General features: G+C 42.3%; 1 pseudogene; it reads right to left on the reverse strand.

Annotated features, from left to right (window-relative positions):
* Nucleotides 1-24334, reverse strand: LOC140907725 (claudin-4-like; annotated as a pseudogene).
* Nucleotides 24335-24904: the final 570 nt, after the last annotated feature.

Below are 24904 nucleotides of genomic sequence, written 5' to 3' on the forward strand. Positions count from 1 at the left end.
TCAGATGCAGTTTTTGCTGGGGTAGTCACTGCGGGGCTGGAAGACGGCAGCGGTGTAATGGGTGCTGAAGTTGGTGCTCTTTTCGGGACAGGTGCAGTAGAGGAGGCCACACCCCAGAACCAGCAGGGCCACGGCAGCTAGGGTGACCAGATGTCCCGATTTTATAGGGAGAGTCCCGATTTTGGGGGCTTTTTCTTATATAGGCACCTATTACTCCCCACCCCATCCCGATTTTTCACACTTTCTATCTGGTCACCCAAGCTGCAGCCCAGCCTACGTAGAGGAAGGCCGTCAGCTTCCTCTTATGAGCTTCGGACACCAGCGCATTGTAGGAGTCCCGGATGATGGTGTTGGATGGACCAGCAGACAGGGATGAGGCAGGGGATGCTGGAGATGCAAAGACGGCTCTGGAGACAATCATGATGTGTGCTTTGGAGCCTTCGTCCTCCATGCAGTTGGTGCACTTGGTGCCCACAACACTCACCAGCAACGCCAGCACCGACAGCAGCACTGAGATGACCATGAGGGCGTGGGCGGCCTGCACGTCTTGGGGCAGCACCAGCCTGGAGTTGTCGACCTTGCACTGCATCTGGCCTGTGCTCTGCACGATGCAGTTCATCCACAGCCCCTCCCAGATGATCTGTGCCACCACGATGTTGTTGCCGATGAAGGCCATCACCTTCCACATGGGCAGGGTGCCTGAGATGACGGACCCCAGCCATCCCAGCACTGAGAGCACCATGCCCAAGACCAATAACAGGCAGCCTGCCCAAGTCCCCCATCACTACCAAGTCCTGTGTTTTGGATGATTTTGTTAGTTGTTTTAAAAAAGTCTCATCCACCTCTTCTTCCTGATTGCATGGTCTATAGTAGACCCCTATCACGACATCACCCTTGCTTTTTACCCCTTTTATCCTTTAACCAGAGATTTTCTACAGGTCTGCCACGAGACTTCCATCTCAACCTCAGTCCGAGTGTGTACATCATTGATATACAAAGCAACACCTCCCCCTTTTTTCTCTGCCTGTCGCTCCTGAACAAGCTGTACCCTTCTATACCAATATTCCAGTTACATGAATTATTCCCGAAATTTCTGTAATTCCAGCTATGTCATATTTCTGATTATTCACTAGTATTTCTAGTTCTTGCTGTTTATTCCACATACTTCTTGCATTAGTATACAAACAGCTAAGATGTTTATTAGATTTCCCCTCTATAATCCCTCGTCTCTCCTTTGTCCATGCTGCGATTTCCCATGTCACCCCCCCTCCCCAAATTCTGACTCTACACCCAGGTCCCCATGTTTTTGGACTTATCTGTGAGCTTTTTGTCTCCTGCCAAATCATCCTTTTATTTTGGCATCACATTGCAATCATTTTGGTCAAAAGAGTAGCCAGTTTTAAAAATATGTAATGAGCGTTGCCATACTGAAAAAGACCAAGGTCATACAGTTCAATAGCTTGTTTTATAGTTGATGTTTCAGAGGAAGGTGAAACAAACTCATAATGTATCCAGCTGCTATTACTGCATGGACCTAATAATGCTAATTCTCTCTGCCCCCTGCTGGTGATCAGCTGATGGACTTGCAATTTTTATCCTAACTAGTACAACAGGTGTCATTGTTAGTCATGGGAGCAAATCTCTTTTCAGATGTATTAGTCTTAATATTGTTTGGCAATGTAAAGGTTAATTATATTCTACATCTAAAATATCTCCTTATAGCTATTGTAAATACCTTGTGGGGCGGGTTTTTGTTTTTTGGGGTTTTTTTGAGTTTCCTCTTGTTCTCATAATAACCCACTGCTCCCTCCCCTCACATGTTTCTGATCTTGGTCTTGATGCTGTAGCCAGATCTGCATCTGCTTTTGCCCATTAGTGAGTAGAAGATGGGAGGTGATTTTACTGCTGCGGACAGCACTGGTGACACTAATACTGGAATACAGTGTACAGTTCTGCTATCCAGATTTTTAAACAGAAAGTTAAAAAACTGGAGAGGTGCAAGAAGAGTCACAAAAATGATTTAAGGGCTGAAGTAAATGCCAAGAACCAATGGCTGGAAGTTAAAGCCAGACAAATTCAATTTAGAAATAAGGCACAAATTTTAACAGTGGTCATGGAACAAACCGCCAAGGAAAGTGGTGATTATCCATCTCTGAGTCTTCAAATCAAGACTAGATGCCTTTCTGGAAGACAAATTATTTGGCTCAATTCAGGGGTAACTGGGTGAAATGCAATGGCCTGTGTTATACAAAAAATCAAACTAGATGATCTAATGGTCCCTTCTAGCTTTAGATTGATAGATTTTATAAACTGAAATAAGGGTGATGCAAAATATTTTTTGGAAGTTTTCCTGCTCCCATGAGCCTCCACTCTTCACTAGTTTCTGCGAGATTACAGCTTAGTTGGGAAAGTGGAATCAGTCTGAAAAGGGACAGATGAAGCACACAGCCCTACACATTCCCATACACATATCCATTACAAACAAAATATTAGAATACTTATGAAGTGTTAAGGCAAGCTTAGAGCTAATGAGCGTCTTTCCATTCACTTCAGTGAGTTTTGATTCAGGCCCTGAGTGCACAGTGGAAAAGCATGCACTGAACATTTAGATTGATTGAAGCGCCATACTGATTCTGACAATCACTACATATGAATAAAAACATAGTAACAATCACTCCTTCTTAAAAATTAGAGACGTGAGCAGTCAGTCTCTCTCTTTTGGGACACCCCTACAGAGTATACAGTTTGGAATACCACAGAGGTATTTAGCTAGAGAGTAATCAGTTACAGCCATCTATCATATTGCAAATAAAATGATTCAAAGAAAAAAGTTCCAAACAGGCACCTTTGGGCATTTCACTCATCCCAAGCAATCCCTTAGCTGTTGCTGCACAACACAGAACATAGCTGACTTCTGAGAGGCATTCACAGGCAACCACTTTTGAATAGATGTCTTTGCTTTGCCATTTTTTTCTCTGTTTTTAAAGGGAAGAGCCATTGTTTCCTATGGGTGTTTAGTGCCAGCTTCAAATAAACTGTCTTATTTATTGTAAGCACCGTTTTTCCCCAGTAACATTGATTTTTTTTGGTCCAGTGAAATTATAAATATTTTTAGCTTAAATATAAATAATACTGTGAATGAGCTGTCTGATTATTCTAAAAATAGTTTCTCTGTTCTAAACCATTCACTGGATTGAGAAAGAGAGAGAGAGAAAGAGAGAAAGAAAGAGAGAGAAAGAGAGAAAGAAAGAAACTGTGTGTCTGTCTGCAGGAGACAGGGCACCTCAGCTGTGTTGCTTGCTTTTGTTTGATAGAAGAGGGTTATTTCTGAGATACCAGTGGCTTATCTGGAAGTGTATTTACCATACTTCAGCACGGTCTCTCTTCAGAATGTGGTTCAGAAGTCACTAAAGAAAACCACACACTGTTAAGACTAAACATTCTTGAGTAAGCTTCAGTTATGGCAAGTTCAACTGCACAGGCTGTCGAGAGTGCTGTTACTGACATTTTCCAAATAAAGAAAGCAAACAAGTTACTTCAGGAAGAAAATCACATCTATATGATTTATAATAGTGGGAGTTAGTCCATCAAGGCAGGATGAACCCAGTGAACCAGGAGTAACAGGCCACCCATGGACTTCAGCTTTGCCTCCAATGCCTTAGCTCATTCTACCTGGTCCACAACAACTGGTGTGGACCGGCTTTTTTAGTACTGTGCAGGCTTCCAGCAATGCATCAGCCAGGTCTCTGAGTTTCAATATGGGTTCATATTAATAGGGAAAAATATAGGGATCCTATTTACAGCCTTCTGGCAGCAGGTAGGTAGAAAAAAACCCCACCCCTCCAAAATCAATGTTTGCTTTACTGAGGGCCTCCTTAGGTGTACATTGGAAACAATTCCGTCTGTCTGCCACAGTTAAGTCACCCTGCAGCCTGGTGTGCCAGCCAGTAGTAGACAGCGGTCCAGAATCAACAGATTGCTGCTGTTGAGCAGTACCAGACCACATGGCCAAAAAGGGATGGAAAATGTTAGATGTGACACAGCGCCTGATGAATGATGATAATGAACAAAAAGCATAACGGGGGCAAATGGGCATCTCAGCTCCTTTTCTTCCAAATTGTGACACGGCATAGCCGCTGGCACCACTAATGTAAGGGCTATTTTTAGCAGTCTGGACTCCTCCTATCCAGTATAAGCCAACCCCCAACTTCCTTCTTTCCACCATTGACTCCCAGCTCAAAGGAGTGCACATTATTTACATCGTGGGCCTGATTCTCCACTGCCTTGCACTTTGTGTAGTCACACTGGAGGTCTCACTTTATATCCACTTGACACACTAGCATGTGAAGTGGTGAGAAACCAGGCTCTGTGCACTTGATCATAGAACATACGGATATGCAGCTTTCTCGCTATCACTCCTACTTTTGTGCATGCCTGGACACATGCACATACGTATTTTACTACTAGGTTCCTCCAAGTTCAATGATTTTTGTTTTACTACAGAGATTTCTCTTGAAATTCTTATTAAAAATCAAATCATTCGATTTCTCCAGCTCACTTCATGCTAACTGATGAGACTCAAAACTTCCATATTCCAAATCCATTCCATTCTATATGCTAATAGATGAGCACTGTTCCAGGCCGCCACTGGAACATTTATGCTTTATTAATTTTTGGTGATCACCCTGCCTCACCTAGTGTTATACCAGGAAGATATCTAAAAGCCAAGTGAATTTAACCACTTGAGAGTGCCATAACCTTCCACTACTGCATGGTCTGAGGTGCTATTCGGAACTAGAAATTATACATACAAATACAGAGCAATTGGATCTGCACAGGTGCTGGGCAATGTAGACTGGAGTACAGCACCAGCAAGCTCCAGTTGTTCCTGAAAGCTATTTCTTGAAAACAAAAGAAAAGAAAAGCTTATGTACTCCCTAAAAGCATTCGCCGCCAATCCTATGACCACATCTGTGGTGGGCAGACCTTTCAGTCCTACTGAAGTCAATGGGACTCCAGATGGGTGCAAGGTTCGCCCACAGAGATCTGATTGCAGTGCACCACCAAAGACGATTCCTACAGCACAGATGTGCTGTGTTGCTTACTATCAGTCTACTAGGGCTGCAAATGGTTATTGCGTCCTTTGCTCAACACCTGCAGTGCACAGAACCATTGACTACCCCAGCCCAGTCTTCTGCTAGAGCTGCTATTCAAAAACAACACGCACTTTGGGGTTTGACCTTCTATACGCTTGCCAGTTCTTCCAGGGCTTTGTTTACACACTTGGCACTCACGTCAATGAGCCACACTGAAGCAAGCCGTTAAAGTGTTCTTTCTCCTGAAAAATATTACAGGGCTTTGTTGCAACTCTTCAGAATACTATCTCACCACACCCAACCTGCTCACTAAAAATAATCAGTGCATTGTAATCTGGATTTCTCAGGTAGTGATTCTATCCCTACCAGAGTGTGAAATGGATTTTTCCACATAATTTACTGTTTTTCTATAATTCACGAAACCTCTTTTTGCCGTGCATAAATGGTCACCTCTTGTTTATACATCGCTATGGCGCATAACTCCTAATGGACCAAAAAAAAAAAGGACAAAGCTTACATTTACTCACTACATCCACATACGGTGTACAAAAAAATAATATCCTGCAGCCCCCGTCCCCTGCCAAAATTTTGATGGGGGGAAAAGGTTTTCTTAAAAGGTTTATGTGTTTATACCTGTCTTAATGATACTCATTATCAAGTTATTTCACTCTACACTCATTTGGTATGACTATGAATAAACCCAAACAGACGATAGAGAAGGAGGAGTGTTGCAAGCATACTATTCATGCGGGTGGCAGCCTTAAAAACTCCATTTTGTTTACTTCTCTGGCAGACAGCCTGAAAATGCTGCTTATCAATAGTATTTGACTGAGTAAGCACCACAGTGTGTTCTCAAAACACCATTTCAACCTCAAAACACTCTTGTGAGGTACAGTGGATAATTTATGCATTTTTTACAGATAGGTAAACTGAGTCACAAAATGGTTTGAAGCAGCCACACATTGACTCACTGGCAGAGTGACGCTGGAACAAAACCTCAGGCTCCTGGAACTCTAATCCCCCTGTATTAGACAGCACAGTCTCCCAGTTAGATTGCGTGGTTAGCTGAATGCCATAAAGCCTCTGATGTAAATATACACATTCTTCCTGTCTTTAAACGTGTGGGTACCTTGTGAGTAGCTGTGACACTGGATTAGAATCAACAATATTATTTATGGTTGAGATGATTTCGCCATGGCAATCCAAAAAGGGAAAAAGAAGCTAGCAGTGCATATTTAGGAACATAAGAATTGCCATACTGGATCAGACTCAAGATCCATCTAGTCCAATATCCTGTGTCTGACAGTGGCCAGAAACAGATGCAAAAGAAAATAAAAATATAACTTCTGTTCAAGAGACTACATAAGCACACTAACCTCTTCTCCACCACAAGCCCAGGGGACATTAGGTCATAAGACTGAGGCAAAGTCAGGAGGGTTTTAATCACATGTAGACACCAATCAAAATGGAAGCCAGAAATCTGAGTTTTCTGGGTGGATGTGAAGGAGGAAAACAACAATGCAGAGTTTAATCCCATGATCCAAATACACCTCCAGGTAATGGTTATGAGGGAGATTCAAAACAAGAAGCAATTCTGGATGGCAGAAATATGGCAATCGTAGCTGGGCCAGAATACCTAGAGAGGAGTTTGTGAGATTTTGCTCCCATCAATCCTGAACTAGAATCTTAAACTTGATTCGGGCCAGAACTAGAGCTGGTCTGGAAACCGTATATCTTTCCATGGAAAATTTAAACTATTTGTCCAAAAAAAAAAAAAAAAAGAAGATTTTCAACCTAAAACTAAAAGTTTTCAGCCAAAAAGTTTTCAATGAAAACTCAACATTTTCCCTGGAGAGCACACACTTTTTACAAAGTAATTTATTTAATTGACACCTCAGTTTTCTATCCAAAAGCAATTCTAACCAGTCTTACTCTTAACCCAAATCCTGAACAATAGACTGGATGAACACAGACCCAAACCCTGCCTCCTCAGCCAATTTCTAATAAATTAACATTATAGAGGTGACAGATGCATGTAGACCATCATGGAATCATTAAAAGAAGCCTTGGAAATCAATTCCTTTTCAATCTTATTTGAATGACTTCTCTCTTCCCATTTAATAAAATGGAACCATCTTCTGCTGGTGAAAGTGACTGTAACATAGAAGCTCATCTTTTTGGTCTCTCTGTTCCCTCTCCGCCCAAGTGACTACTATGATCTCTTTCTGATCTGCCTCAGAATTTCCCCTTGCTGACCATGACCACCATTTTGTTTTCTTTTATCCCACTTTCCCACTCATCTCTCCTTTTGTAATCTCCATTCAATCAACCTTTCTTACTTCATCAGCTCTCCCCTGCCACACACTGCTTTAGGTTGGAGGCAGCTAATTAGAGAGAAGCTCACCTGCAGGGGACAGGCGGGGCTTTTCCAAAACACAGGAAATTGGAAGCAGAGAAGGTAGCAGGCAGAAGTCTGCAGTCACTCCCTGGGAGAAGGGAGGAGTGTTTGGGTGGCTGCAAAGATGAGTTGCCTAAAGTTACTACCCGGGAGGAGGCAGTGAAGAGACTGGCAACCCCAGAGAAGTGGGGAGGGCCAGGAGGTATGGAAGTGGCTCAGGGAAAGGCAGCAAGGTGCAGGAAATGGGCCTTGGCTGCTGTGTAGAGGGTCCCTGAGCTGGAACCTGGAGTAAAGGTGGATCTGGGTTTTCCTGCCAGCCACTGCTGGAGTGGCCCTGTGAGGCAGTGAACCAGAAGATCGACTCAGACTGCTGGAAAGTAGGAACCTTGATACACTTCCCCCAGAAGGGGAAACCACAACAGTGACCTACCCAGCTGAGTTACGAAGAGGCCGCTGCAGTTCCCAGAGTGAGAGAAGGGCTGCAGAGGAGAAACTGAGAGGATGTAACCACTGGAAGGGGCATTGGCCTGACCAAGCTAATCCCCAGAATGGCCAGGAGGTAGTGCCGTCCAGCGGTGAGTAGAGCAACCCCACCACAGAAGTCCATGAGCTAATCTCACTTCCTCCATATTAAATGCATCCTTTCATCACTTGGCTCTCTCTCTTTCCATTTCTAAACAACTTTATTTCTCTTTGTTTATTTAGTCTTATGCTTCCAATGCCTGCTGACTGTAACAAAGTTATGACACAAAGGACTACTAGTAAGAAACTGACATTAATTTTCTGGCCCAACCCACATGACTGGGATCAGTATCCACTGAAACATGCTCAGGTATCGTCTCCCTAATTTCAATGGTAAAAGGTCACTAATCAGTTCATATATACTTACAGAGATGACATTTCCAGCTCCAGTATCTGTCTGGAAATTCACTTTGTTTCTGTATCACCAGCAGTGGTTTTTGCCCTCCACCTCTATGTTCATTAAATGTACTTCTTTGGAGTTTGTCATGACAGCAGTACAACTGCAAAATGGTTGCTTTCACTGAAAGCATGACAGTGCATATCTTGGGCTGGCCACCTTTTGCATAGTCTTGGTATTACCTCCACTTCTATTGCAAAATCTGGACTCTGCAGTTTGTTTACCTTTGTATTCTCCTTTTGTACCCCAGTGCACATTTTTAATTGGATACACTTCATTTCTTTCATTACATGATAGCACTTTCATTTGGGAAGCAGTTGTTTTCACTTGCCCTGCTAATATCTACAACTGTCTGTGAAGTCAAGCCCATATCAGGGCTGATTTTTGTCTTGGTTACCAATTACATCATACACAAACGATTCAGGAGTCCATCTGACAGCTGTTCAAATTCACATGGCTTAGCTTTATCACATAGGCCTGAAACAAATGGTCAATGGTCTCACCTGGCAGCTAGTTTCATGTGAAGAAATTGTCCCTTTCCCAAGAGAAAGTCTTTGTGACTCTCTGTATTCTTCACTTTTCTGAATGGATTGGTCTAGTAGTTTGCAGTCCCCTTTGTGTTCCTACTGGAATATATTGTAGATATCCAACACCACTGGGCCTGCCACTTGTATCATTGTGGAAGGTTTCACCGCCTATGGTTTCTCTGCAATGCCACTTGCTTAAGGGAACATTTGAAAGCAGAGCTGAGCTTTCAGACTCTCAAAGGGCAAGACAAATGTTTGGGGTGTTTTTAGTGTTGTAAATTGTATTTTATTTTACCATTAGGAATAACATTCATGGTGTTGGAGTAAATGATCTCCATGGTTAGCAACATTCTCAATTTTGCTTCAGTATTTCATTGAACAGCATTTCTTAATTTGGAATATTTCAGCCAGTCAAAGTGCAGAGTTGTATAGTTACTGATACATAACTGCACAGATTATTTCCCTTTTCCATTGATTTCCTCACAGATCTTTTTTTGATTGTAGGGGCCTGTTTTGCATAATCACTAAATAGTTATTTATTGTTAGATGCACAGTCTGGGAATCCCTGTACTCTGATTGGCTAAAACTGGACATCAGCCCACAAAAGCACAGCAGTCTAGATGTAGCATCTATTTCCATGCAAGTAAATTGTTACATCTATGTAATCATACTGCGAGTATGCAAAACTTTCTACTCTGGTCACTCTACTCTGGTTGGTTCCTTGAATTTTGCCAGCAATCAAGATATTGCCTCAGTGCCTCAACCTCTTCAGCTGAGATAGAAGAAAATGTATATGAGACAGAAAGCAGGGAAGCAATGAAAATGGGTCTGTGAAGTTTCTGAAAGGGAAAATTATTTTAAAAAAAGCAGAAGGGCGGGACGCTCCTCTTATTTCAAAAGATTTCTCTCCTTTATACGTTCTTCTCCCTAAAATAATGCTCAGATCTTTTGACCAAATTCTGATGACCTTACTGAAACCAAATAGCACCTTAATCCACAAGAGCAGATCAGTGAATCAGAACTGCTCCATTGTAAAGACAAGTATGTTACAGCTGTTCTGGGGAGACTAGCCCTGCTGGCCTGTTGAGAGGGAACGGGAGGAGGCAAAGGGTATAACAGATAGGAATGGAATGAAATGGTGGAAAAGTAGAAAGGGAGATGACAGAAAGAGAGGAAAGAATGGCCCAAATCAGACTGTTTTTATAAACAATTTATCTTTCAGTGGTTTGACAGCCCAGCAAAATGATTACTGTGTATATTTATAATCTATATTATCGCTGTTTATGGCCTTGATAAGGCAAGCTGCTCCATGCATGAGCAGTCAGTGGGGCTCTGGGTTCTGTCCCTGAAGTCAGTGGGGCTCTGGGTTCTGTCCACATGGAACAACTTGTAGGACTGGGGCCTACAGTGGTTGTTGAAAGACAGTGGCATCCCTACTAATGTATGTCACATCCACATTAACCTCTTGAGTGATCCTACAGTATAGTTTCCATTTCACAAAAACATGTGGGTGGCCCTGAAGTTCAGCATATCATCCTTAGTCCGGAGGAAACCCTGGATACGCTCCACCTTCCCATAACACAGCTGTCTACCACCCTAATCAACTACTCACCATGTTAATGACCACTATTAAATGTTAATTAATGATGTGTGTTTGATGTTTAACCTTTGTTCATGATTAGATTTGCAAGTATATCTGCAGTCTGCATAATCTAAAGAAATAGCAAAATGGCATTTCTCTATTGAACCCAAATGCCAAGTGCTCTGCTAAGGTCATTAGAAATCTCATGTTAACTAATCCTGCCAAATTTTACAAGACAGTTACCACAAATATTTTCTTCTCTGTTTGGTCATATCATCTCTAGACATTTCTCTTGTGTTTTGATGTGAACTACAAATATGTAAGGCTTGGACTTCCTACTGTGAAGAATCCCTTCCATAAACAGGATCGTCAATAATATTTGGGCACTCTGTGTGCAGTACTTGTTTTTCACATTTTTGTCTTATCTGTGTCTGAGCTGTCTAATCACTGGCCACTTCACTATTCAAGAGGTCTGCGTCTTCAAATAATCTGAAAGATTGGGAAAAATGATTAATAGAGGATTGCCTGGTTTTTACAGGAACTGGTGAGACTTGTGCACTCTGTTTAAAGGCGGGGTGACTGCACTTCTTGATACATGGGCTGCCCAGTGAATCCAGAGGTATCAGTAAATCACTTCCAGTTAAGATTACAGAGATTTACACTTGAAACAGGACTAAAATCCCTCTGTTTCCCAGCTGTATCATGGTGCAGTGGAGTGCATGTGTGAGAAAGAGGCACACACTCCTGAATAATGCTAAAAACCATCAATCTCTTCAAGAAGTTAAAGCTCCGAAATAAGGAAAATCTGCACCTCAAGCTTCACTTTGCACTCACATCAATCAGAAGTAACTTCACAGCTAGTAACATCAGTGTAAGCTCAGAAGTAAGTCACTGGAAGCCAATACTAAGGTAAAACTGGCACAAGATCAGAACCAAGTTCTTATTCTCTGTGGGCCAATTCCTTGATCCACTGAAGTTAATAGCATAGTGATACAGGCAGACAGCCCTAACTTTCTGCAGCGTGCCATTCTCTGTCAGATGAGCCACTGATCCAAGCCAGTCTTTCGAGGATGATTTTATCAAGAGTCTTGTGCTTTTTGGTGTTTTTCTTAAAGCCCCATCTCCTGGAATCTCATGAAAATCTTTTAACCAAAAAAGTAAGTTTCCTTTCATTGTTACACATGAAAACATGAATCCAAAAAGGTTCAAATACCAGAAGACAAAAAGAAGCAGCCCACAGTTATTAAATCTCGTGATTTTTTAGGCCAATTTCATTATTTTGGAATGCCTGGGGTTGGTAATACTGCCAACCTTATAGAGAGGGCATTAGTATGATGGAGGCATACCAAAAGATAGCAAGGGCATCCCAGACTGAAGAGATGGGCAAAAACACAGTAGGGAAGGAGACAGGTGTTATTTGGACTTGAAGTACCAATAGTAATTAAAGAGAAGAAGTGAAGTGAATTCACTAATAATGCAGAATGAGAGAAGGGGAGGGAACTAATAATGTGGCAGCTCTTTCAGGTTTTAACTTGAAAAAAAACCCTTTCCTTTTAATTTCTTTTTACATTCACAGTGTTTTCTATTGCAGAATTGCGTTACATTTGTCATATTTTAATGGGATTTTATACCTGAATTTTCCCACTTCTTCTTGCTAATCAACTGTAAAAATGTCACAAGAATGAATGGAGAGAATGATTTTTATACCGCCGACAGCTCAAGGCTGAATGACAGATGGTGCCTTGCCTGTCTGATATGACTTCTCTATGCTAGATAAAAATGCTTGCAGTCAATATTTGGTGGTCTGGATGCTATTCTGTGGGATTTGAAGTGATGCTGTGTAACACTTAACTTGCCTGGAAATAAGTGCTAGTTCTGTCTTCATAGTAATGAAGATATTTCTAATCCAAACAGCATTGGAGGAAAATGCACTGAGTTCTTCTGCAATTCTTATGCAATTACTCAAACTTCGCCAATGAAATCATTATTGGTGTTTGCTTGTAGGTGCATTTCTTGGTCTCCTTTGTATGACACAGGTGTTCAGAATTGGAGAGGCGCCTGAAATGCTGAAATCAAGAGGAAAGAGAGGTCACAAACCAGAGCACAATTCAGACTGTAGTTTATCATTGCATAGTGAGATTATCTACAGACTCTCCAGGCTGCTTCTCCAGCTGTCTATGATACCACTTGGACCCTCTGGCTCAGCTACTCCTTCCTCTTCTACTTGAATCCTCCCCTACCACCACACCACCTTCGCCTGACACAGAGAAATGCATTCACCCAGACTCTCATCAGCCATTCCCAATGGATCTCACTCAGAGCTGCAAGAACCATCCAAGGCAGAGAAAAGACAAAGTGAGACTGTCATGTGCCAGAGGGAACTACTAAAATTACAGCCTGTTCCCCATACAGTGGAGCTTTCCCCACAGCACTGAGGGAATAGAACCAGCTAACGAGCTCCATAATAGAGAGCGACTGACCAGGCAGGTTTCCAGAGGCCACGATGCTGATATTGCTTGAGAGGGATTCCTGTTGGAACAGCTGCTGGGATTCCCCTTATGTATTGTGCAGACGCCTTGAACCCAACCCTTAATAAGTCAGGAAATCATAATTCAAAGAGGTAAGGGGATCGTTTGTGATGCTGGATGGAGAAGGGCAGAATGCTGAGGAAAGGCCTCAGTGGAATTTGTGGAAGAAGATCAAAGTCTGTTTCCTTAACTGATGGGAATGGCTACAGCCTTCATCACTGGATACTTGCCAGCCACCAGGAAGTGTGAGCTCTGGCAGGAACTCTTGTGCTTTGGGGGCTTCAGAATTATTGTGAGCTTTGGATCCCAGAACAAAGTTCTTTCCTGATGCAGCTTGATCAAGTTAAGGCAGCTCCACAGAAATGTATCCTGTGTGGGGAAAGGGAAAAGGAGAGGACAGCTGAGACTACAGTGGGTATGAAGCCATTGTACAGTGAAATCGCCTGCAAGTGCGGATGAGGATTGGGCCGTTATCCTTTATATTCCCTGGGCTTGAGATGGGGGCTGCACTGTACTACACCTCGAACACCATCCAGTACAACTAATGGGGATGGACCGATTTCTCTCTCAAGTTACCCCAGAACTTGATAATGGAACTGCCCTTTACCCTTCATACCCTCCCACTCTGCAGGGTACATGTAGCCACACAACAGATACTTGTTACTACAGAACATTTCCTAGGAGAGTGCAGGAAAACAAGGATATTTCCATTGCCCATCACATCAGTGCTTGGGAAGGAAGATATTCTATTACACCTCAAATATCCCCCAGAACAGGGGCTGGGGACACACCGAATTACCCTTGAGGTTAACCCTAAGACTGATCCCAAGCCCTGGAAACTGGGCTGCGCTGTATTGACCTTCCCTCCTGCTCAGCTCAATATCAACACACAGACCTGATGAAGAAGGAAACCTCCACAGGCCGCTTACCAGGTGCAACACTTGTATGTTGTAAGGACACAATGACACTGTTGATGCCAGGAATCCTTAGGATGTGGCTCACCCTCTGTTGCGATTTTCCTACAAATATGCAAAACAAAGGACATGTATACACACTTTGAGTTGGGGGCATGATTCCAAGCTTGAGGAGACACACCCATGCTAGCTCCAACTGAGCTAGGGCACTGAAACTGCAGCAGTGTGCGTGGTGGGAGGGGCTAGTCACCCTGAGTACGTGTCTGTGGTCTCAGCAGTACGTACCTGGGGTGGCTAACACCTCCCACCCCACACGCTGCTGCAGCTACATTCTATTTTTGGTGCTCTAGCTCAATGAGAGCTAATGTGTGTATGTCTCCTCGAGCTGGGAATCGCACCCCCAGATTGAGGTGCAGATGTGCCTACACAGATACCAGGTAGGGATCCCACAAATTGACACAGTTGGAAATGAATGGCCCAAATATGATCAATCTCCAGTCAGGAAGAAAGAGAGACCAGCAGGCCCATTCCTAAGGTGTCAACACCTCTCAGATCAGGCTGGGGAAGCAGAACCTTGATGGGCCACTGAGTATCTCCAGTCCGGTCTTCCATTTGTGGAGGCAGCATCATAAAGCCTTGGGCCTGGTCTCTAGCCTCCCTTCACTGCTTTGAAAGTAAGCCACAAGAATTTACTCATCACACAAGCCGCACTGTGAGGACTGGGGAGCTGTATTGTGTCTCCAGCTCTGAGAAGGAAACACCTCAGGGAGAGAGGGTGAGGTCACTTTCTTCATTTTCCAAGAAACCCCTCCCCAGGCCCAGTCAGTTCCCTTGGTTCTGGTGAAATAACAAGAATTGGGGGACTTACTCCCAACTGCCATGGAGTGCTCCTCTTCCCAGTACAAGAGAAATATCGGGAGTCTGCGACATATGGCAATATGCCCAGGTAGGGCCTGAGCTTCCCAGCGCAGTCCTAGGGTCTCTGACTTTGCCATTGTTTCTCAGATCAGTAATTGCAACACAGAGCAGAGCCTGGTAGTCTGAAACAAAGTAGGGGGCTGGTCACAGACTAGAGCACAGATCACACTGGATCCTTTTGAAACCCAGAGAAATCCCATTGAGATGCTACAGGCCTTTTGCCTTCCGCACCTCCTTCTCTCTCTCCCACGTAAGGAAGCCTCTTCATCCCTGCCATAACCAAGACATTTCGCTATGCTCTGCCAGTGCCCTGTTCCCCCTGAGACAGCCCTGACATTCTCCGCTTCCTCCCCATCTGCTCCTAGTCTCACTCTCCTCAGTTCTCACACCTCTGCATTCCAGTCAGGCTGCTGCTCCACCTTTATGCTGCCCCAGGGCCAGCAGCGGAAGCATATGGGCACAAAGGAGAGTCTCCCTGCTCTCAGTTCCTGTAGCTGGCACCACAGGAACTCCTGGCGGACGGAAGGAGTGACTGCCATAAAAGTCCAGCTCAGGTGCTGCAGAATGGAGCATGCTCAGCAATTCCATGGGGAGACTTGCTGAAACTCAAAGATAATAGGCTGAGGGAAACTCAGCCATGGGTGTTTAACATTAAACTATTAAGTCCATATTGAAGCACCTATTTGTATGTAAGTGTCCTGGTTTTCAAGAGAGCTGAGCATCCATCAACTCCTGTTGAAGTCACATGGATCCTGCACATATTGTCTAGAAGAAATACAGATAAGACATCCTAAGCTACATAACTAAATAAAATGCTAACCAGGCAAAGGTGGTCATTAAAAAAGGCAGGAGGTGTGGGCGGAGGGAGGGGGGACCTCACAGGCCTAGACCAATATCGGTAGAGAATAGCTCTAATAATGTTTCCAATAGCTTTTTAAAGTGATGAAGGGTGGGCCCAAGCGGATGGACTTCCATGCCATAGGGGCCATCACAGCAAAGGATCGCTCACCCATCAAACTAAGCTGCAATAATGGGACCCCTAAAGGGCACGCAAGTGCATCCGAGCAGAGATTCCCAAGACTCAAGGAGGAAGTCTCAAAACAGCCAGGTTCCTCCTAATTAAGAACTAGAACAGGCCTATTAGACACAGCCTGCAGGGACAATACAGAGCCTCACCCCTTGAAGGGAGCCCTGGGAGATATATCTTCCTGGACTCCCTGACTTGCCCACTATTTTTCACATGCTTGCTTTTGGGGTATATCCTGCCCTTGCATGCTTGAGCCAGCTCAAATGGAGAAGCAGGCCCATGGCACAGGGACTATACAAACATGGGTGAACAGCTCCTTTTCCCCTATGGGCCTGGAAGAACCTGTCCCTAGAACATCCATCAAAGAATGCGAGTCTGTTTCATGTTTTTCCATCTGAGAACCTTGAGCAGTTGTTTTTGGAATTCCCTATTTGTAATTATTAATAAATAATTGCTTAGCATTCTATGGAGCTAATGAACCTAGGTTTTGAAACCAAAAAAATTCCTAAATTGAGAGGGAGGATGAAAGTCATTATTTTGTATAAATTTAGACTCATCAACCAACTCTAGGTGTTTAGGGTACAATCTCTTTCTTAAAAGTGCATAGCGAGAAGCAACAATAGCTGTATGATAAAAAAAATACAGAAAGTCCTATTTTATTAGCCATTTCCCCCTCAGGCAGGATCATAGAAACAGTTGTTTTCACTAACAAAATAAAAAGTGATCATTTAAAGTCTTTCTGAATAGCACTTTCCCCTCAATATTATAATATGATATGAGCAGCTACTTTGACATAATATGTAAAAGGATAGCTATGGAAATTCCAATATTAATAGGCCAAGATAAAAATAAAATATGCTAAGAAATGATTAAAAGCTTGGAATGTGTCTTAGGGTATAAAGGATGAATTTTGCTCATGGTTCAAACAATCCCAGTAACCCTGGGGTTTTCAAACTTCATTGCAGTGCAGTCCCCTTAGGGCAACAAATTACTACATGACCCCCGGGAGAGAGGGAGCTGGAGCCCAGCCCTGCCACCCCAGGTTGGGAGAGATGGGGGCCGGAGCCCAAGCCCGCTGCCATGGGTAGTGGTGGAACTAGGGCTTCAGCTTCAGCCTTGGGTCCCGGGAAGTCTAATGCTGGCCCTGGCAACTCCATTAAAATGGGGTTGCGACCGACTGTGGGGTCCCACCCCACAGTTTGTGAACTGCTGCCTTAATCCTTGTGATTGGGGTGTATGTGGTGGAACTCCATGCAATCCTTGAATAGGCTGTTGAAAAGGGGAGGTTGGAGGAGCGAACAGGATGGGCATTTGTGGTGGGAAGGACATTAACATCACTCTGACTCTAGGCTGCAGTGTCTTTCTCTGGTTCCCCCTTTGTGATGGGGCTCTTCTTTAAAAGGTAGTCTCTGGTGCAGCCCAAAGACTCTCTTTGGAGAGAGCTATGCCAGGGAAGCGCCACTACAGCCACAGTACTAGGAGGGCTTGAACACATGATGGCATTCTGGCCCCACTGAGGTCACTAACAAAAAACTCACATGATTTCAGTAGAGCCAGCAGTCCACCCAGAGCCTCCCAATGTGGATAGTCCTGGCCCCCAGCTGATGCCTTGGGATCCATGTGGAACCCTGGGGATCTGTACAGTTTGGGAGTCAGGCCAAGAAACTGTACTGAGGGGGTGCAGAAGGGGAAATCCCTCCTCTCCCAACAATATTAACAGAGAGAAATCACTGCAAGGAGAATGTTGTATAGATTTTCTCCTCCTTAGTCCCTTCCTTTGGGTTTGCCACATGAGAGGGTGATGTTGATCTTTGTTAATAATTCTGTTGACGATGCGTGAGCCAGAATAGAATCCAGCTCACTCTGTCTGAGCTCTGCAGGAGTAAAAAGCAGTAAAATATTTATGTCTTCAAAGTCAGCAGGGAACAGATCTGCTAGGTTAGATGCAGCCATTTTATTAAAAGTCATTTTTCCTAGAAGAGCAACCACATTAGAGAGACAGCTAGACCATTTTTGTAATAAGAAAGAAACCTGTTTAGGTCTCCAATTGTGTCCTATTTGAAGGAAAACAGCACCTATTTTGCTCAGCACATCAAGGAAAAGTCCACAAAGTCAGAATCAGTTCTCATCATGAGTAATCTATGAAATCTATTTTTAAGTTTTTAATTGACATTTCCGAGCCTAGTGCTGCAGGCAGCTGTAATGAAGTCATTTATGACACTGGCAGAACCAAATGAAAAACCAGATGTAAAAATGTAAACCAGATTCCAACTTGCTTTAATAATGGTTAACCATCAAGAAAAGTAATATTTAAACAAAACTTTTTCATTTAAAAACATTTCTTTTGAACTGTTAAACTAAGCAGGTTGGAAACTGGTTTGCTACATCTCTTCCGTATGAAGATTGTGTAAATTTAAAGATAAGTTATAAATACTGGTCGTGTTAAATCAATGGAACAAAAATTTGGCCTTAGATCTTCAACAGACAAAACAACCATTGTTTGGGTCCTTGCTAAACTGGATGTACTGTAACATTGCTAAGCTGTCCCCCTAACTTACATTGTGTCATTTGAGATACTGTGGGAGAATTTGTTTAAGAAAAGTTTTACAATGTTCAGAAAAATGTACATGCATTTGGTGATTATATATGTAGGCAAGTTAATGTTGATCCTGGCTGCAGTTATTAGTGCTCTTTAGAAGCTATACATATCACTAGAGAATTGTATGATTACTTGTGCTTTGTAAACTTTCTCACCTGCTATCTCTCACATTAGTCATTGCTGATAGCAGAGTTTCAGTTACATAGTGACATGGAAAGTTATTCTGTCCTTAGCCATTAGACTTTTTTGTTCCTGGGGAGATGAACTGGTCATGCATCAACTGTGACACAATATCAGGATCACTTTACCTGGCAGACATCAGTATCCATTTCTCTTTCAAGCAGATCAAGGTTTTTAAATCACATATAACTACTAAAAAAGAAGAATGTGTCCATCATCATAACATAGCACTATTTTTATGTATCACGAGCAAGCTGTCCATGCAATACTCCTCCAAACAAGCTCCCAGCACCAACATTTTCAATGTCAATGGACCAAATTTAGTCTTGCTGCAATAGGATACAACTCCCATTGAAGCCAATTTGACCCATTCTGCCTCATAATCCATTGAATACACAAGAGCATTTCTGCTCTCATTTACACCTCTGTGACACTGATTAACTCAATGGGGGACACTGTGGTTTAATTAAGAGGGAGGTTTGATCCAAGAAGTTGTTTGCAGACAATGTTCAATCAGCCTATCTACAAACTTTACAGATTTGGTCATATGCAACAAACGACATATGTGTAAGAGAACCTCACAATAGTATTTGTCTGGTGAGACAGTTAATCAGGATGGGATACATAACTAACTGCCGTACTTCATGTTTTTTCTACATGCACTTTCTATCATCATCATGCTCATTACTAGGATGGAATTGTTCATATGGCTTGTGAAACTGGCTCCTTTTGGAATGTCAATGTTTTTGAGGTTGTGAATGGGATTTCCAATCTTGTAGCAGAGAATGCTGCAGAGCTGGCATCAGTTACAGCATACTGGAGGAGCAGAAGCTTATTTCAACAAGAAAGTGCAAGCATATCCCCATTGTTATTGTTAGTGAAACATTTATATTGCAATAGTGCCTGGAGGCCTCAACCAGGTGGGGGCCTGATTATGCTAGCCACGATACCAATGACAGTTCCTGCTCCAAAGAGCTTAACATAGGGCCTGATCTTCAAAGGACCTCAACCCAGCCTCTCTTTTTCCCCTCTCCTCCAAATATATTTACATCCACAAAAAACTTTCCACGTTTAACTGTAGGTTCAAGTGCTAAGCACTTAGGGGTAAAATCCTGGCTCCACTGAACTCAATGGTAAAACTTTCATTGACACCTGGATTTCACTGTAAAAGGTCTCAATATGCCAGTTGTGGGCACAATCAGCTGGTAAAAGGTCTATGTGCTGGCATTTATGAAATTATGTCCACAAAAACAGAGCTTCTCATATCACAGTGACAGGCAGCTGTCATAGGGTGTGGCTGCCCCACAGCGCCCCCTGCTGGTGGAGGATAACGTAGCCAGCAATCCCTGCCTTGGATTTCCTCAGATTTCCTCCCTGAGGTTAGTTTTCTCAGCTTTCCAGACACTGGCCTTTGCTGGAGATGTGGCTAAGCCCTCCAGCCAAGTTACAGACAAACATAACCCCTTTTGGGATAGCAAACTTCTCAAACAAATAAAAAGGTTCTTCTGCCCTTCAGGATTTCTCTGCAACCCACCCTCTGAGCCCAGTTCACAGCCCCTTTCTGGGATACCTTTAAGACTCTTTTTCTCTGCTCTAGGCTGCCTGCTCCGTGTGGTTCCAGACTGAACTCACTCAGTTCTTTTATTAGATCCAGGTTTCCATTAAGGTATCACCTGACCTTCTTTAGTCCTGTGACCTCAGGCTGGGAAGCAACTAATTAATTATTGTCAGGTGTACCTGGCCCCATCTCTCCTTAAAGGGGATAGTGACACTGTGATGACAATCTTACAAAAAACTATATAGGCAGACAGCCGGATAGGATTTTTTAAAAAATTACTTGATAGTTGGCCTTATTTGGTCGTGGCATGGCACTCTGGAAACCTCGCTGAGAGTGAAATCAGAAAACACAAATCTTTGCTTTTCATTTGTTCAGAAGCTCTGCAGCCATTATTATTGAAGGGAGGTGCAGAGGGGTACGATATGGCCCTTTATATGTGTGGGGAGAAGGGGAAAAATTTTAATAACTCTAGGAAAAGGTAGGGAGAGTCACTGACTTGGGATTTGAAGGCAAACTACAGATAAAGTTAACACTGGAAGCTTGGAACAAATATGAGAAAAAAATTATAGCAAACAATTATCAATGAAATGCTCAGAAACGTTCATTATAAAACTTTTTCTTACCTTTTTACTAGGATTAACTGTCAAACTGTTTAAAAATACGATTGGAAAAAAATGGAATAGCACAAGTGTTTATTCATTCATGCTTCCTTTGTGTATCAGATTTAATCACGAAGGACAATGGAAAGAATCTAAAAGATGCTGGTTTTATAAGTTAGTCAGAAATGTGAAAAATTATAGACTATGTAAACGAATATGAATCTCTGACGCATATTAAAATAGCTATAATTTTACAGGCATTACGTAAGACATTAAAAAATACAGATACCATATCTATCACAGGAAATGATTCTTCTGAAAAATTATGCAGCAAGTTTAAAATACCCACCCTGGAACAGACAAGATCAAAAGAAAAAATGAATCATCTCTATTTTGGGTGCCAAATACCACAATGTCACTAGCACCTTCAGCTGAGCATTAGTGCTCCCAGGAAGCTACTGTACGCTTTTATAAAGTCCTGCTAGTGATTCTTCCCATAGACATGTAGTAATCATAAAAACATATCATGTGTATATGTGGCAAATGGTATGAAACAAGACTGACCTTTAGCGCCACATATTAGTGAGACGGTGAGGGCATTTTATTTATTTATTTTTAGATACTGCATCATCATGACAAATGAACTGGTTAGGTAATGTCTACAACAAAAAGTCTACACATCCCCTTCCTTTAGCTAATGAAGTATACACACTCTAAGGGCAAACTCAGATTTGGTGTATGTGGGTGCAACTCCATTGACTTGAATGAAGTTATACCGTGTCTGATTATGGCTTAAAATCTATATTCAATAGTGCTGGCAATTTTCGTGTCATCTGTGCTCTAGCTTTATTACTGTACAGGCCCCTCTTTCTTGGAGCCTTAGACCAATACTCCTGTCCTAATCAAAGGAGAGGAAACATTATTAAACCTATTCCTATAAGTGCACTGAATACTAAAGGCTATAATTATACACTGGGAAAAATGCCTCCCAGACTGTGTAATATTCTATAAACCTATAAACCATACTGAATTCCTGATGAAAAAAAGAATGCTGAAGTCATTATAATTTTCTGATCAATTTTCATTACTGCCATGCTGTCCTCTTCCTTCTTAAAGACTTTAAAGGCCTACTTTTCATTTACACTAAAGCCACTTGACACTGCTCTAGCAGCATAAAGTGGCCGTAAAGTGGGAGTAAGTTTTTCTTGCGCCCACTTTAAGGACACTTTATAGTCTCATGGTGCATCTACCCTAGTAAAAGAGGTGTATTTTTCAGCATGTGTTAGCTAGTGTGGACAAAGTGGTTGACAGTTTTCATGTTAGCAGGTCAAACTGAACACCAGGGGGAGCTTAGGGTGGTACAAAGGAGCAGTAAAGTACGTGAGAATCAGGACATCAAAGTCTCAAAACAATTAACATTATCTTCATCCTCTGAAAGTAACCAACATGTTCTCTCTGTTTGGAATTGCTTCAAAAAACAGTGATGAAATCTAAATGCCACGCTAAACTCCCAGAGCAGAACTATATTCAAACTTTTTCTCCTTGTTACTGTACTGGGAGATAGCAGACAGAATGCCTGTGGAAAATATAATCTTGTCTGGAGGTGACCTTTCGCTAGAGGATTCTATATGTAAGATCCAGTAGCTGATCGAGAAATTTGTATTGGGATCCTGGGTGGGGTGCAGGATGCACATAAACTTTATGTAAATGACTATGAAAATTATCTGAGTTTAAGTAGCACAGCATGATATCTAAGACTAATTAGTGCAAAGATTAATTAAATTAATGCACTACAATTTCATTAGTGTGCTGTTTACTTCCTCTTTTTAGATCATTAATGAAGGTGTTAAATAAGAATTGGCCTAACACTGATCCCCTGCAGTACCCAACTAGACACACTCCAGTTTAACATTACCCTTTGCTTATGGTCGTTTAGCCAGTTTTCATTACACATGAGAGCGTTCTTAATACTTACAATGTGTAACAAGTATTACCGATTATTAGCAATAAAAATGATAAACAAATCAATGTTTAAAGATGGAAACTCACTGACATGGAAATTTTAGTTCCCTGTGCCACTCTCAAGAGTCAGGTTAACATCCTGTTTTTCAATGGTTGATTGCCAAAATTCCTGTGCATAACCATCTGCAATATTAAAAATATAAGAGTTTTGGCCTGACCATAGAAGTGTACATTGTATCAAGATGACAGCAGTTTCTCAAAGAGGCAGACCAAGTTCCACCCAGCAGGCCTTTAATCTATTTTATGTTTACACAGAACTTGCTATTCTTCAGTACGTCAGAACAAAAAAAGGATTGTAATCTCCCATGCCTAGAGTTGGCAAAAAAACAAAAATGAAATGCCCCTATAGACCACTCTGTTCTACTGCAGTTACGCAGAAGTGATGAAAAATAATAATTTAAAAAAAACCATACAGCAGATGGGGGTTTACTATAGTTACATGCTGCAGAGTTTGCATGTTGGGTGGCTCTTTTTCTGCAAGATAACGTGGTTTCTCCCCCAAGACTTGGGGTTTTGAATGCAATCCAAATCCTCAATCTGATTTTACATGACTGTGGTCTAATTCTGATTTGTATTTGTCACCACTTTCAGCAGCAGACATTAATTCAGCAGTTTTGCTTGGAGACTGGAGAGGGAGATTAAAAGGACTAAATCTGTCAAAGGTAAAAGTACCTGCAGCTGTCTGAGATAATCACAATATTCAAGTGTTGAGATTAAATAGCAGATGATGGTTACAACTGATGGAAAGAGCATACAGTGGTTGCCAGTGAAATCTCTGCATTGTAAACTTCTCCAACAAACACTTCATCGCTTTCTTCCATTCTGCCTGGAAAAAGTGCCCTCCTGGAACTAATTAGTAAGGTCACTACCCTTTCAAATCCCTCATTAAGACCCACCTCTGCTGCAATACCTGCTGTACCTACAAGACTCCATGCCACTAACGTTTTGTTACTTTGGGTAAAATCAGGAATGAATGTAATTTGTGCACATCACCAGTCTATGTAACCATATGATGTTCTTACAGTTACCTTCATCCCTTCTTCCCTCCTATTGTTTGTTATGCTCACTTTTTGCATCTTGCTTCTAATTAGAATGTAAACTCTTTGGGACTGGGACCATGTTTCTAAAGCAATGGGCCTCTGATCCTGATTGGAGCCATTGTAACATCTACCGTACAAATAAATAATAATCCATTTACAACTCTGTAGGGTAAAACTAATATGTTAAGTGCACCTGGAAAGAGCCTATGCAGATCATGAGGACAGGTGAAATGTGCTGTCTGTGAGAAATGGCACTAAAAAAGTAAGCAGCTGTACTTTGTATAACTGTACTTTCCAAACGATTAAGTTGTAGCCCCATGGGATCGAAGTTGGAGCTAACAAATACATGAATTACTATGTCCGGGGAGCCATATGCAAAGATGAAGATTGTAAACTGTTGACCTGGGGGGCAGGGATCAGCGTTCATGTCGCGTTCCCCATCAGTACCAGCTTGGCCTGGGCAAGCGAATAATCTAACCAGCGGACCAAACTGGGTGATGAATCCTGGTCGCAAGACACGTTGTGAATACGCTAAGAAGACTGTTGACTTGGCACAGGTGGTAAAATGTGCTCCAATCACTGATACTATTGAATCCTTCTGATGGCTCAGAAAACACCCCCGTATTGCGACCTGAATAACAAAAGTGGGCAGACAGTCAAAACTGAATGAGCCAGTTTCATCTACACCATTCCTTTTGACTATTTCCACTAGCTAACCAGCATTATTTTGACCCGCTAGGATGTGTAACTCAGTACCAAAAGGGACAGACAAATCTCAAGGAATCAGCATGGACACTGGATTTTCGTCAGCTGGAAGGCAGAGAACATCAACCAATAAAATCAGCAATGTATATTTCTTAAGGGACATTCATGTCTGTAAAGGAAATGAATAATTTTGGGTTTAAAATAAAACACAGAAAAATTAAATAAAAATGTGTCAAATATGTCAGGAAAAACTTCCCTCACCACATTTGTATTTTTTATGCGTCACCATTTA

The sequence above is a fragment of the Lepidochelys kempii genome, chromosome 1 (assembly GCF_965140285.1).
Source record: "Lepidochelys kempii isolate rLepKem1 chromosome 1, rLepKem1.hap1, whole genome shotgun sequence".
Lineage (NCBI taxonomy): Eukaryota > Metazoa > Chordata > Testudines > Cheloniidae > Lepidochelys > Lepidochelys kempii.